A 15,565-nucleotide genomic window follows, 5' to 3' on the forward strand; every position below is an offset into this window, starting at 1 on the left:
AAGAAAGTTTTTTGGTGGTTGTTGTTATTTTTTCCTTCGGGATAAAGTTTCCTCCATAAATCCATAGGCTTGACAGACTAGGATAAATTTGTGCTAGTACTCAAAAGAAACCCCATGCTTACTTGTTTCCGGTTTTCCACTGGCCTTGTTGCAGGGTGGAGGGGTGGGCCCGCAGGGAGGGGGGACCGTCACGGCCACTTGCATGTGAAGGGGGCCACTGTGGCCCCACACTGCCTTCTTACGGTGGGCAAAGCCACGTGGCAAAGTGAGACCTGGCCGGACACTGAGCACTTGGCCTAAGAAGGGCCTTCTTCCGTTAAAACCCCAAACAGTAAACTGATACTTTACTTTTTCAGGGGCAAAGCCTCAATTGTGCCTTAAAAGCCTGTGTCCCGATGCATCGCTTGAAATGTTTTTGTGGCTGCGTGCCAGAGTGCCGCAGGAGAAATAAAAGAGAACCCCACACAGGACTGAGCTGGAACTTTATACAACTTTTCTATAAATTACAGCAATAAAACGAATACTGCTGATAATAGTAATGATGATGATAATGATAATAATAACAAATGCCTTCGTCAGTTTTACTAAAAGCATTTTGGACCTTGCAGAGGAGAAAATGAGACTGGATGTTGGAAGCTTTGGGGTTTATAAGAACCTCCCAGCACGAAGGGAACACCGGTCTTAGAATGAAATCTCCGCCACGATCACTGTTTTCGCTCTGCTGGCAAACCAGCCCCCACGCTGGTCATCAAATACATCCTTTAAGTGAATTTTCTGGCAAATGAAGTGTTGCTCCCCAGAACTTAGCGATGAGGGCTGCCCGGCCCGTATTAAATGGAGCCAGGCCCGGTTAGGGGTGGCAGTGATTTCGGGGTCAAGTGTTTGAACATCTGGTACCTCCTCAGAGCCGGCATCAGCTCAGACACCTCTGTTTGGGCAGGAGCGGGAGGAAGCCCCTGGCTGCCATTCTTTGCATTGGTTTCCTGTCGCCTCTGCTTGTCAGGGAAGAATGCCCGAGTGAGGGCACACAGCTGCACAACTCCTACCACCCTGTGGTAACTTCCTGCCATGACATACACTCCCCAGACGGGCCTCCAGTGTCATTCCTGTGAGAAACGTCCCCTTGGGCGCCTGGGTGCCCCATTTTACCCTGCAGCCCACGGGGCATCATTAGCAGACCTCCGGAGGTCAACAGTACCACGTATTTGCACATTTCGAAAGATCTCAGACTCACCAACGCTGGCTCTGAGGGGTGGAGTCACGGCCACGAGACAGAACCAGAACGAGTTTCAGGAAGAGCCAACAGGGACATCCCAAGTCCAAAGCTCTCTCAGGGGCTGGGGGTCCGGAAAGGAAAGTGGTGCCCACCAAAGCTGCCAGAAGCATGCACTGCGTTTGCGTTTTCTCCCAGCATGTACATCTCACAAATGTTCCTTTTCCACAGCATGCCCCCACCCCCAATTTTATATGTAGCAGATGGCCTTCAAACAAATCAAGGACAGAAGCTGCAAAAGCCTTAAAGGAAAAAAAAAAAGACAGTGAAACTCATATATTTCTTCAAACGATAAGATGAACTACAGATGTTTGCTGAAGGCTGATGGTACTGCCTATAACTTAAGACGCAACTTAAAAGAAGATTCCACTTGTGTTTAGCGTTGGACAAGCCCGGTAGCTGTCAGGGTGTGATTTATGGAGGTTGTTTGTGAGATTTGATGTCACTGGGGACATGGCAATTAAAATGCTCTGCCATTGGGCCCCGCAAAGCATCTTCCCGTGTGGACCCAGGCATGGAGTCCAGGATGGAAATGTGGTGTCGCCCTGCAGATGGGGGTGGGGGGTGGGTGGGGTGGGAGGGAGGGTGGATGTAGGTATCCCCCACGGACCCTCTCACTCCTGAGCCCCCTCCCTCCCCTTCCACCGGGTTCTTGGTCTTTTCGGACAAAGTCCCGTTCTTACCTGACACCTGCAGCCAGATTCGTCTCAAAATAAGCTTCACAACGGTGCTAAAAGAGAGGCAGTCATCTGTGGCGGGACCCAGCTGCATATAGGAAACAGCTGCCTGCTGGGCTCGGTGTGTAAGAAAGGAAGAGAAGAATCACGACGGAGTGTTTAAAAATGAACATAACGCGTATACTGGAGAGGGCAACAGAGGCCTGTAATTAACCCAGTGCTAAGCGTCTGTGTTTCTGTGAACAGCTTCTTTTCCAGGACTTGTTGTAACTTGGGTGTAAATATTTGTTACAGACTGAAACCGAAGGCACGAGGCGGTAGCTGGATGCTGTCTCCCCTCGTGTCTCTCTGCTTTCTAAGCAGGGATTCTTAATAATGCAGAGAGAGCGAGGTATTTTGGACGCCCACGCCCACTGCCAAACGCAAGCGGCCGGGAGCATCTGCATGAATGCAGACACCTACGCGCATCACACATGTGCCCGGGGCCCTTCCGCAGCTGCTTGGCGCTGGGTTCGGGGCAGAGGCCCGCGGAGTCCTGGGCAGAAGCAGCGGGAGGAGGCCCCGAGCCCGCCTGGAGCCTCTGCAACAGAAATGTGGGGAGCCTTTGAAGTTACCAGCGCTCAGGTGGACGCCCCCCAGAGCAGGCCTCAGAGGAAGACATTCATTTTCACACAAAAGGGAAAATTCCTCGGGACCCTGGTGTTTCCACTAAAACAAACCTCTAAAACGTTGTTCTCCGGAGGATCAAGGACCAGCTGTTCTCCATCTCCATGAGGCTGTGAAGAGAGGAGATGCAGCAGGAGAGATGCGAGCTAGACAGAGGGGACGGGCGGCGAGGCGGGGAACAGCCCGTGGCACGGGGACCAGGAAGACAGCACGTGGTTTTCCAAACCGGTGTGGCTGCGTTCAGAGGAAGGAGGGTGCAGAGCGCAGCATTTCAAGATCGGTGCTGGGTTCACGGAGGAAATAGCGACCCATGGGGCGCCTGGGTGGCTCAGTGGGTTGGGCGTCCGACTCCAGCTCAGGTCGTGGTCTCACGGTCCGTGGGTTCGAGCCCCGCGTCGGGCCCTGGGCTGACAGCTCGGAGCCTGGAGCCTGCTTCGGATTCTGTGTCTCCTTCCCTCTCTGTCCCTCCCCCACTTGTGCTCTGTCTCTGTCTCTCAAAAATAAATAAATGTAAAAAAAAAAAAAAAGAAGAAGAAGAAGAAGAAAAGAGCAACCCATACACACTGAACTCACAGATGGAGAGCGCTGACAGCCCTGAGCAGGTCTCCACCCACACCCAGATCTTCCACAGAGGTGAGAATCTGCTTATTTTTAAAAATACTTTAAATGACTTGGACTTTTTTTTTTTGATCACCTTACCTCTTAATCTCTTTTTTCTTTTTCTTTTTTTTTAATGTTTTATTTATTTTTGAGAGAGAGAGAGAGCGAGCGAGCACGTAAGTGGGGAGGGGCAGAGAGAGAGGGAGGCTCAGAATCCGAAGCAGGCTCCAGGCTCTGAGCTGTCAGCACTGAGCCCGACGCGGGGCTCGAAGTCACAGACCGCGAGATCATGACCTGAGCCAAAGTCGGACGCTCAACCGACTGAGCCACCCAGGCGCCCCTCTTTTCTTTTTTTTTGTTAAAGCTTATTTATTTTGAGAGAGAGAGCAAGTGGGGGAGGGATAGAGAGAGTGGGGGACAGAGGATCCACAGCGGGCTCTGTGCTGAGAGCAGACAGCCTAATGTGGGGCTCAAACTCACAAAACGGTAAGATCATGACCTGAGCCAAAGTCAGATGCTTAACCAACTCAGCCACCCAGGCACCCCTCCTTTCTTGTGTAGGAGTTTCTCATCCTGTGAAATCACAGTCAGAGGCAGAAACTTCCTCATTTCTGAGGTTGTAACGTCAAAGCCTTGCCTCCTCTCCTCTCCTTGCAGGCTGGACGATCGAGTGTCCTGCTGTAGATGAAGCTAGTCTTGGCTTTATGCTGGTTCACCCCACCAAGGGCAAGTTGCAGGGGAAGCGTGGGCCTGGGGCAGTGTGGCCCATCTGACAGGGTTTCAGGAGGTGATAGTAGGACAAATCACCGTACAGAATGTCTATCTGCTTGGGTGCATCTAATACTGGGCTCAGGTCTGAGGGCTGAGCAGATCCCAACGCTGTGCGGACAGACCAGATAATAAAGGCCTGAACAAAGCCTGCAAGGCAGCCGGCCCTGGCGGAGGGAGGCGGGCCTGGTGTGCTTTCACAAAGCCGTGGAGTCTTGTGGTGCGGAGCTGGATTCAGATCCCGACTGAGGGATCTTGGGCAAGACTCTTATCTTTCCTGAGCCTCGGTGTCCTCATTTTCAAAGCATGGACCCTTGCGGGGTCCTTGTGAGGATCAGGTGAGGCTCAGTGCTGGGCACGTAGCAGGTGCTCAAAAACGGTAAGGTTTCTGCCATGGTGGGGGGGGGGGGGAAATCCAGAGGAAGGAGAAGATGTGGGTCAAGGCTTGTGGGGGAACATGTAACTATATTGGGCTGTTGCCGCATGATCACTACAAAAGATCCTCAAATGGAAAATGTAAGCGTCTCAGATAGTGGATTCCTCCCTAGTTATCTGTTTGCCCAACTGAATGGAGAAGCTGGAATAACAGGAGTGTGCTTTATTGTCCATTCATGCCCCACCCAGATCATTCCCTTCCCTTCCCTGGCCTGTGCTCTGGGGCCACAGAGGCTGGCCTGCGCATGCTGCGTCTCTCGGGCTTCCAGACCGCCTCCAGCTCTCCCCAGGCTCCAGGAACACCATTCCCTTGAGGCCAAGGGACGGATATAGCTTTCCGCCATTGCTACTCTCTGGGGCTTTGATTTCCCGTGGTGCCTCTGTAAGCCCTACCCACGTCTCTGCAAATGGTCCCTTTATTCAATTCTCTTTGCAATTGCTTCTGAATGTGCTTTCTCTTTCCTGCTAGGAGGCTGCAAAAGAGTGTGACTGGACACAGATAGAGTCAATCTAGGAAGACTTCCTGAAGGAGGCTGTCTCTTCCCCAGATTTTTGGAGGAGAACAGTAACTTGATAAGGACATAGAATAGGAGGCTGATGTTCTGGTAAGGCACACTGGAGTCAACGAAGACTTAGGGGTTAGAATCTGCGTGGACTCTTCATGGATGATGGTGAAGGTCCTTATCAACAGGACATCCCCGCAGACTCAGAAAGGGAGAGAATGATGATGGTGAAAATACAAAGCAGTGTCATTTATTTATTGTCTACTGTGACAGGCGCTCACAACTGTGCAACAGGTATTATTATCACTATTTTATAGATGAGAAATGGGGACTCAGAGAAAGTAAGCAACTTGTCCAAGGTCACATTACATGGTGGCGTTGGGATTCATAAAGCAAGGCTGCCCAGTGGTCCCACTCTGCCCGGGATTAAGGGGTTTGGGGGATGTGGGACGCTGGGGGCTGATTTTCTGTTAATGGCAAGATCTGTTGGGTGGCTGTGGAATTAGTGAAAGTGGCTATTAACAGTCATGCCTATAATAAATAAAGTTAGTTTTTTGTCTCCAAGGACTCCCAACAGTTGATCAGCAAGAGTGGAAGCACAAAAAGAGAAAGAAAGAAAGAAAGAAAGAAAGAAAGAAAGAAAGAAAGAAAGAAAGAAAGAAAGGAGGAAAGGAGGAGGGAGAGAGGAATGGAGGAAAGGAGGAGGGAAGGGAGGAAGGGAGGGAAGAATTACCAGCTCAGATCATTCCATACAGCAGCAGAGAGGGGGTGCAGTCAGTCCAAACAGCAAACAACCTTTCTTTTCGTCTCAGGATCAGGACTGAGATAGAATTTTCCCTCTAACAGACTTTCCTTTGCAATTCTTTTTTGGCTCCAATTAATAATAAATGGAGGGTGCATTCTTTTTAAAAAAAATTTTAATGTTTACTTATTTTGAGAGAGAGAGAGAGAGCAAGGGAGGGGCAGCTCAGGCTCTGAGCTGTCAGCATGGAGCCTGACGCAGGGCTCGAACTTGCAAACCATGAGATCATGACTTGAGCCAAAGTCAGACGCTTAACCGACTGAGCCACCCAGGTGCCCCGGAGGGTGCATTCTTTAAGCACAGAGAACCAGAGGAGAGAAAGGGTGGTGTTCAGGTTCTGGGAATATCAAGAGGTAAGCTTCATGACGGGGCAGAGCACCGCCTCCAAGAGTCTTTGGAGGTACAAACACTGCCACCCAATCAACCCACCGTTAACTCAAATCAGTGGGTCAGTGTGTGACTCATGGCGTGTTTGTGCAGCTTCAGGATCATCCCAGGTCCAGCCAGGATCCCCAGAAATAACGCCAGCAGCAAAGTTACCATTTGTGGAGTTCCTGCTACCTTTGTTCCAAGTGTTTCATAGACATTGTTTTAAATGCTTAGAGCAAGCCTTCAGAACAGGTGTTATTAGTCCCATTTTCAAGATGAGGAAACTGAGGAAGAGAGAAGTCTCTAGGGACCTCGTGTGTGAAATTGGCAAGCCTGGGCTCCACAGTGACATTTCTTTGGTGTCAAGTCCTGAACCAGGCCACAGCTGCATGGTACCTGAGTGCCCAGGGCTCTAGTGATGGCTGGTCACGTCAGTAAACATTCATGGGGTCCTGGCGTAGTCCACCCCAGGGGGGATGGGTTCATGGGCTTGTCATTGAGGCACTTGGATGGAATTTTTACGTTCCTCACCTTATGTTCCTCCAGCTTCCATGATTTGTACATGCTGTGTCCCCTGCTGGAATGGTCTTCTCCTGTTTGACCAGCTGGAGAGCCCCTATCCATCATTTAAGAGTCAGTTCAAGCACTATCTCCATGGATAAGGCTTTCCCACCCCCAGCCCTAATTTGGGTGAGGTCCTCTCTTCTGGGGTCTCCTCCCATCCCATATGGACTGTGACCTCAAACTGATTATTCTGACTTGTGTTCTACTCTCTTCTCACCATCAACCGCAGACTGTGAGCTCCTTCATGGGAGTGAAAGTGGTTTCTTTGATTGGGACAAAGCAGATACTCAACACTGTTGAATGAGTCAGTGACAGAGGCCAGGATGTCCCAGGAACTCTGACTGGGGCATACTGATCTCCATTGCTTCTGGTAATAGCCAGTGAGCCCTCCTTGACATCTTAAGTTTTCTTTGTGCTAGATTTTCTCACGCATGCTTCTGGGGGTCATGGGGACCCTCGGTGAGATGCTTTCTCTACTTGGGTGTGGTTTTTCGCCAGTCAGTGCCAAGACTAGGTACCACCCACAGTATGCTCTTAATTAATGGCCGTGATTTTGGAAGGGAGAAACAGAGGAGCCACCACAATTCATACTGCATGGTTGCCACCTAATGGGATGGTTTCATTAAAGAGACCTCTAAGGGCAAGGACAGATTAGAAGCAAGCTTAGCTAGAGAAAGCTGAAGGAAGGATCCAAGCTCTATAAATATGCAGCGTGCCAAATCTGAAGGCGAGCGTCGATTCACAGATTTCCGCTCAGCCCAAAGTGGGTCATTCGCTTGTTTAGACAGGACTTTCTGCCTGGGTCCCTCCAAGCAGTTGGCAGGGAAGGTGCAGGGAAGGAGGGGTTGGAAGGCCGGGCTCCTGGCATTCTCTACCACTTACCAGCTGGGTGGCTCAGTGAGAGCATGATCCTTCTGGCTTTGGCATCTCTAAGATGGCGGTGATGATGACGAAGAAGACGACGTTGATGATGATGGTGATGATGGTAATAAGCCCTCTCCAGCCTTCCTTATAGAGCTGCCTGTTGGAATGAATGAGGCTTACATCTACTTCTCAAATGTAAATGAACACATTCTCATTTTAGTGGTGAAGGTCAAAGCAGAAGAACCAACTTGGACAGACGATTCTACGTCGGATGCTTCTGTTCTGCAACCTAAGTAAGGCCCGGTGAAACACCATTCACAAAGCTTCTCATGGTCCTCTCTGGATCACAGACATCCCCCTGGTGCTGAGTCCATACCTTTGGGGTATGGTGCGGAGAAGGGCCAAGCTCCAGCCAGGGCCGATGTGAACCAGCGAACCCCTGGCAGGCTGCAGTTTCTACTCCAATTACACAAGCGATGTTAGGTATTTTGGGGCTTTGCATCTTGATCAGGAATATTCCCTTGTGAAAGGGCTGCTTGATTTTGGCCTGCTGACGTCAGCAGTGTTAATATGATTTAATTGATTAATAGGCATTAATGACTGGTAATGAAGGCCTAACCTGGTAGCTGGGAGGAGCTCACAAAACATGCCTATAAATGGAAGAATGGCTTTGTTTCCGATTGTTGACCCTTGCCTGTGGACAGTAGCCCCATTTTAGGGTCCTCTGCCTTGTGCGATACGGGTTAGCAATACGATAAAACGCATATATTAATATATTTCTTAGAATCCTTTTATTGTACTTTAATCCACTGAAAAAAAGCACCTGAGTTTTTGTCGATATGAGATTTGGTCCTTAATCTCTGATCTAAAGGTCATCTGTAGGGAAACCAACCTCTGCTGTGGTTGCTGGAGGCAGTCTCTTCCAGCAGGATTCAGTGTCTTTAACGTCCTGGGCTTCCCCCGCATTCATTCGTCTCTGATTATTGAAAACTTTCCGCCGCTGCTAACACTCAGGAACAATGTAATAAGTAACTTCCAATTAAAGTTTTCCATATGTGGCAAAAATTGTAACAAATGAATAAGTAAAGACCACATAATGGAAGCCTATTAGCCAAGTGAATATACTCTTTTTAAGTCAAATTTCTATACCACTTTTGTATTATCTCCCATCAGAAGAGAACGCGCAATTACCAATTTTATCTTATCTCGGGCTTATTATTAAAGAGTAGTAAAGGAAACTTCATTCCAGGAGCCATAATGTGATTTTTGATTAATAGAGGGATTCTTATGTGACAAGAATATTTCTCCCAGGCCAAGTGCGCACGTGGATTTCTGACTGAGCTGGCTGGAAGTTACGTCTCAGGTGGAGTGACTGTTCAACAATAGAACATATGTTTCTACATGGGGATGCGATTCTGAAGGCACTCCGAAGCGCGAGAAGGGCAGGGAAGGAGTTGACATTGGCTTTGCAGAGACCGATGTTTATTTATTTCGTTGGTTCCAATCAGTGTGTCAAACCCGACGCCGATTCGTGTGCAAAGGGGTGAGATCAGCACCCCCATGGCTCGTGGTTTTTCGTCAGTCCTTCCCGCCCCTCTTGGAAGCTCTCCTGCCACCTGCCACAGTCTCTCGAGGGACTCAGGCACATTCTGGGCGCACCACGGATATCGGGGAGTCAAGGTCCCACTGCCGCTCACCTCCTACTGCACCTGGAAATGCTTTGAATTTGAATTCCAATTCTTCAAGCCAGCTTTTCCTGGAGAACTGTGCTAAGGAAGTTATCTGGAACCTTGCCCTTGGCTCTGAGCAGCGTATGTTTACTCCAGTGACCTGGGGAGCATTTGTTAGGGGACAAGGGGAGGGCTGTCCCAGTTACCCTGCAGCAGACCCAACATTGGACCGGTAGTCTTCCTCTTCTCAGGGTGGGGCAGGGCCCATCCGTCAGACCCCGGATGGTTTCCTTGGATCTGGCTCTGCTCTTGGCAGCTACATGACCCTGGGCAAACATCCTAACCCAACCCAGGCTGTTCCCTTAGCTGAAGACAGGGATCCTGCCTACTCAGGGACTTACCGTGAGGATGGAGGTAGGCAGCGTTTTGACACGGAAGCGTCACCATAATGAACGATGCTGCTGCCCGTTGACCTAATGGCTTGGGTACCCACCATGGCTTAATTCTTGTGGCTCTCCATCCTTCCTTGAGGACACTGTGCTGGTCCCTGTCATCTCTCATCCCCAGGGTAGGTGTGCTCAGTGCAGGGACCCCACACCTTTGACCGGGGACTTAAGCCGGTGTGGAAAATGTATTTTCTCTCACTTGGCAGAATTCAACCAGCAGTTTTCCTTCTGGAAGTGTATCATAAAGGAAGTAACCGAGCAAACATAAAAGTTATATGTCTATGAATGTTCACCGAAGCGCTCTCTACATGGCCAAAAATCGGAAAGAAACAAGAATGGAAGTAGAGAGGATTATGTCCACTGTGGTTCATCTAAACTCTAGGCTCCTGTGCAGCCCTGTTAAAGATGCCATTGTAGGGGCGCCTGGGTGGCTCAGTCGGTTAAACGTCCGACTTCAGCTCAGGTCACGATCTCGCGGTCCGTGAGTTCGAGCCCCGCGTCGGGCTCTGGGCTGATGGCTCAGAGCCTGGAGCCTGCTTCCGATTCTGTGTCTCCCTCTCTCTCTGCCCCTCCCCCGTTCATGCTCTGTCTCTCTCTGTCTCAAAAATAAATAAAACGTTAAAAAAAATTTTTTTAATAAAAAAAAAAGATGCCATTGTAGAAGAATATCTAATGCCGCAGAAAGATTCGATAAGCAGAAAGGCATTCTGTGATGGCAATTCTATCTCTGAGAGAAAAGGTTTAGAAATATATACCAATAGAATAAATGTCAGTTATTTTAGGATACCCAGATTGTAAGTTATTTTATATCCTCTCTCCCTTTGGCTTATTTCTAAGCTCTGATTTAACAATTAGTCAATATTGATGACATACATAATTTTTTTTTTTAAGTGAGGAAATATCAGGGGCGCCCGGGTGGCTCAGTCGGTTAAGCGAGCGACTTCGGCTCGGGTCATGATCTCGCGGTTTGTGAGTTCGAGCCCCGCGTCGGGCTCTGTGCTGACAGCTCCGAGCCCGGAGCCTGTTTCGGATTCTGTGTCTCCCTCTCTCTCAGCCTCTCCCCTGCTCACGCTCTGTCTCTGTCTCAAAAATAAATAAACACTAAAAAAAATTTAAAGTGAGAAAATACCATTTTTGTAAAGTCTTTCTGTTACATTGAACCTGCAGAACAGTAAAGCCCTGTAGGCAGGCTGGGCTTACTCCGGGCAAGCAGGAGCCGTGGTGGGTGGTGGGATTTCAGGGGTCCCGAGGCCCTTTCTGTATCCCTGCTTCCTCTTCCTTGATGTCCTATGTCAGCACACTTTTCCCGGCTGGCATGCAGGTTCCCTGTGTGGGAGAGAAACACCTCTCACTGGTGTTTTCGGTCATTGGCCCCTTGGTGGGAAAGAGCAGACAGGCCATCCGGTCGCTCTTGTGGTCAGAGGTAATTCATGTCTGGGACAAGATATGATGCGAAGGGAAAAGCAGACAGACAATGTGAAAAGAGCATTCTGGGAAGAGGCAGGGCAGGGCAGGGCAAGGAGAGCCTTGGAGCCCAGGGGTGGGGCTCCAGGACAAGTGGCTTCCTTCCAGCCTGGCCGCACAATTCAGTGCCTTCCAGAAACAGAAGCCGCCTGGGTCCGCAAAGGGGGAGAGTGGGGCGGGGTTGCACACAGAGGCTGGCTCGTGCCCTGGGGGCGCCACCCAGTGCCCACTGCAGCCGGGTTCTTGGAGGGAGGAAGGATAAATACAGCTGTCTCCAAGGGGCAGGAATAATTAATTGGCTTCTTCCTCACGAGCATTTCCTGTTGGGGGCAGAATGCTATAAGTGGAAGGCCACAAGCAATGGTGAGTGAGGGAAGAGCCACCAAAGAGAGGGCAGTTTTGGTCCCCGGGGTTGGGCCTTTTCATTAACGCCCGGGTTGTGGTTTGGCCAGGCCTGGCTTCCTCAAACCCTAACTGAACACAAACCCACCTGTAGCTCCTCATGGTCTATGGGGTAGGGCCTGAGTGCTTCCTGGTCACAGAGCCCCAGCTGACCTCTCTGGTCCCGCCCCACCCCCTCCAAGCCCTTGCCCCCTCCGGCTTCCAGGAGTTTAGCTGGGTCCTCTCACAGTGTGTGTAGATAATGCTGAGGCTTTAGGCCCGTGACTGGAAGCCGCTTCTCCTCCACACGCTGAGCTCTCATTCACCTTTCAAGAGCCAAATGGAGTCTTCTATCAGGAAGCCTTCCCTGGTTCCCTCTGTCCCACGGAAGCCGTTCCCAGATGTTTCTTAAACACCCAGGTCGTTAACCACGTGAAGGAAAAGCTGAGGGAATAAACGTGTTGGGGGATTTTTCCTTTGAGATTCCAGGCTGTGTCTGAACTCCAAAAATAAACCTCGGCCCTGCAAGTTAGTTTTCGGAATAACAATGTTTTTATTTTATTTTTAAGATAAGTAAAGATTCACGTGGTTCCAAAGTACAATATGAATCTATGCAAATCGAATATGATGTTCAGCAGAAAGCCAGCCTCCCACTGTATCCGCTTGGACTACTGTTCTCTCCCTGATGGGGAAGCAGTGTTGCCAATTTCTTTTTTTTTTTTTTTTTTTTACTTTTTTTTAATGTTTATTTATTTTTGAGAGAGATAGAGACAGAGCATGAGTGGGGGAGGGGCAGAGAGAGAGGGAGACACAGAATCTGAAACAGGCTCCAGGCTCCGAGCTGTCGGCACAGAGCCCGACGTGGGGCTCAAACCCACGGACGGTGAGATCACGACCTGAGCCGAAGTCGGACGCTCAACTGACTGAGCCACCCAGGCGCCCCGCCAGTTTCTTATAAATCCTTCTAGGCACATGAAACCAAACACACACACCACAGTGAGGTTTCCCCAGGTCTTAAACAAATGGGGCCATGCGATTCTATGCCCTACACTGCACTTTACTTTTCCTGCTCAACAAAATATTTTGCAGAGTGGTTGATGCCATTCCACAAAGGGATTTCCTCCCCTCACCCCGGTTTTTCTTATTGTTTCGAGGATTCATCTGAGCCAGCGTGTCCTATTTTCTTTAACTTGTCCTCCGTTGTTGGGCATTTAGGTGGTTTCCAGCCTTCCACTCTTACACACGGCACGGCAATAAATAGTCTTCTATGGAGTCATTTCTTAGAACTACAAGCTTAGGAGTAGAGTCATAGGATAAATTCCTAGAAGGGAGATTGCCGGGTGAAAATCATGTGCGTTTTAAATGCAGATAGTTATTGCCATGTCGCCCTTCAAGAGAGTTGTGTTAATTTACACTCCCCAGAGCAATATTTAATGTGGCCAACTGATGGCCGTTTTGGACCACACTGTGTGAACCACCCAGAACACATTCACAGGCGAGTTTCTCCAGAGGGTACCCGTTTGAAAACTCGGTTCCATATTCTGCTGAAATTTGTAGTGGACCAGCAGTTTGGGCCTCAACAGCTCTACCTTTAGGAAACCACGGTTCTTCCTTGGTGGAGCTCTCCCAAGTTCGCTCCTTGGTGTTACTCCCTTCCTCCCTGAGGGTGGGCATGTGACCGGTCTTGGCACAAAGATGATTGGTTTAGGGCTGACATGTGAGCCAAGCTGAGTCAACCAGAGACCTTCACAGGATTCCTACTGGAACCATTACGAGATCAATCACCCTTGCACTATAAGGATCATAAGCCAATGGGACAACGTGGGCTTAGGGCCTCTAGGGGCCAGGGAGGCGCTGCACGCAGAAAGCCTCTCTGCAAAGGACTGCAGGCCAAGGGGAGCAGAGATGAGTGATGGGGAGAAAAGCTGAGGCCGGGTCCTATCCTTAGTGCTCCTGGATCCAGCACCGCCTGAAGCTAACCGCTCTGGACTTCCAAGTTATGGGACCCTAATACATTTCCTTGGGGGCTCACTTTCTGTCATTTGCGATGGGAAGTATTCTGACTCACACGGAGCTTTACACGCATGGTTTCATTTAATTCTGACCACAGCCTGGTGACATAGGATTTTTATTTTTCCACTTTAGAGATGAGGCTCTTGACATTCAACGCGTCTAAGAAGATTTTCCAAAGCTCACCAAACCAATGACAGAATTGGATTCAAATTCCGGATGGCGGGCCCCAATACCCGTGCTTCGCAAGCTCTTCCGCACTTATTTCGGCAGCACTGGCGACTTTGGTCCAACGCGTTCTTTCCGTTCTCGTCGCGTTCTGACTTCTGTTCATGCCTGTGTATCCAGGCCCAGGATCTGGAGCTGCAGAGGCACAAGAGGCCTGCCCAGTGGAGTTCATACTTGTTTATGGGAGGCGGTGAGGCAGCTGGGAAGGGGCGAGGATGAGCCTGTTCGGTTAGTGGTCAATTCTGGACCCCGATCCCCTCTTCTGCGACCACAGCGGAGTCGCCCTGAAACACACAGCACACCAAAGAGCCTTCTGTCTGCAGGCTCTGTTCTAGTCACAGAAGAGACAGAAGGAGACAGACCTGTGTGCCCCCCACCATGTGTTTGAAAATAAAGCGTATCGATAGAAAGGTTGAGGTACGGTAAGGGGAACAAGACCAGGAGGTGACTGCTGTCGAAAAGATTGTCGTTCATCGTTTCCAAGAGAAAGGGGCACACAGGGAAGCCCCAGTGTTGGTCAGAGGGCGGAGGGATTAAGGGGGAAATGTGTGGGAGAGCCTTTATTGTGATTTCCCTGGGAAGGAACAGGCGAGGTGGGATTGACAGATTTAACATTGGCTAGTTTGAATACTCTCGGGTGTAGAAACTGTCCCAAGTAGCCGGGTACCCGGTCCTGGGTATTTAGGGCAGCGAGTAGTGGCCCAGAGTGTGAGAGCCTATAGAGGAGGTGTCTGGGGGTGTGGGCTCTGGATTGCTTGATTTGGAAAGTGTGCCTGTAGGTGAATCCTTTATTATCGCTAGGTATCCATTGACCTTGGGAGGGGCAGTCACTGCAAAGTCAACGAAGCTCCAGATGTCACCAGAATACAGAAAATAAAAGCTATGTTACTCAACGCGACCAGGAATTGGGGCTGTGGATGGGGGTTTGGCCAGCCAATGAACAGCGTCCATCCACTCTAGTATATGTGGTTTTGGTCCAACAAGTGTGCTTTTATAAGGAAATAATTGGGCAGATGAGCAGGGATATGTGTACGGGGTCCTTTATCAGCATGATGTTTACAAGAAAAAAGGAAAAGAAACCCTAAATGTATCACGATTGGCATATGGCTGAGTAGTTTATCATTCATTCCACACAATGAATCACCTGTGTGGTCATTGACAGTGTCAGTGTAGACGCGTATTTATGATATTAACACACGATCAGAATACGTTTTTGGGTGCAAACAAGAGATATAATCAACAAATACGTATGATCCTACTTTTGTTAAAAATACATATCATTAGGGGCACCTGGGTGGCTCAGCCGGTTAAGTGTCTGACTTCGGCTCAGGTCATGATCTCACAACTCAAGAGTTCGAGCCCTGCATCGGGCTCTGTGCTGACAGCTCGGAGCCTGGAGCCCGCTTCGGATTCTGTGCCTCCCTCTCTCTCTGCCCCTCCCCTGCTCATGCTCTGTCTGTCTGTCTCTCTCTCTCTCTCAAAGATAAACATTAAAAAAAATTTAAAAAACACATCTCATGAAATGTTCACTTATATTTACAGTGTATTTCTATTGCTTTGACAAAAGATCGGAAGGAAATGTATCAAACTATTAACAATGGCAACCTTTCAGGACAGGATTGTTGGTGATCAAAATGCATCCTCTGGGTTGGGGGGGGTGGGAGGGAGGGGAGGGTGGGTGATGGGTATTGAGGAGGGCACCTTTTGGGATGAGCACTGGGTGTTGTATGGAAACCAATTTGACAATAAATTTCATATATTGAAAAATAAATAAACAAACATTAAAAAAACACAACAAAATGCATCCTCTGCTTTTTTTCCATCTGCGTTTCTATATATTACATA

General features: G+C 49.4%; 2 long non-coding RNA genes across 2 annotated transcripts in view; both read left to right on the forward strand.

The window, feature by feature from the left end:
* LOC123598820 overlaps positions 1–3,150 on the forward strand; it is a 62,728-nt gene extending 59,578 nt beyond the window's left edge. The window contains exon 3 of the long non-coding RNA XR_006712808.1: positions 357–3,150. This is a non-coding gene — a long non-coding RNA (uncharacterized LOC123598820). The remainder of the gene's footprint in view (positions 1–356) is intronic.
* Positions 3,151–3,171: 21 nt separating this feature from the next.
* Positions 3,172–15,514, forward strand: LOC123598821. Its single transcript, XR_006712809.1, has 3 exons — positions 3,172–3,249; positions 3,874–5,024; positions 13,628–15,514. It is a non-coding gene; the product is annotated as an uncharacterized LOC123598821 (long non-coding RNA).
* The last annotated feature ends 51 nt before the right edge of the window (positions 15,515–15,565 follow it).

The sequence above is a fragment of the Leopardus geoffroyi genome, chromosome C1 (genome assembly GCF_018350155.1).
Source record: "Leopardus geoffroyi isolate Oge1 chromosome C1, O.geoffroyi_Oge1_pat1.0, whole genome shotgun sequence".
Taxonomy (NCBI): Eukaryota; Metazoa; Chordata; class Mammalia; order Carnivora; family Felidae; genus Leopardus; species Leopardus geoffroyi.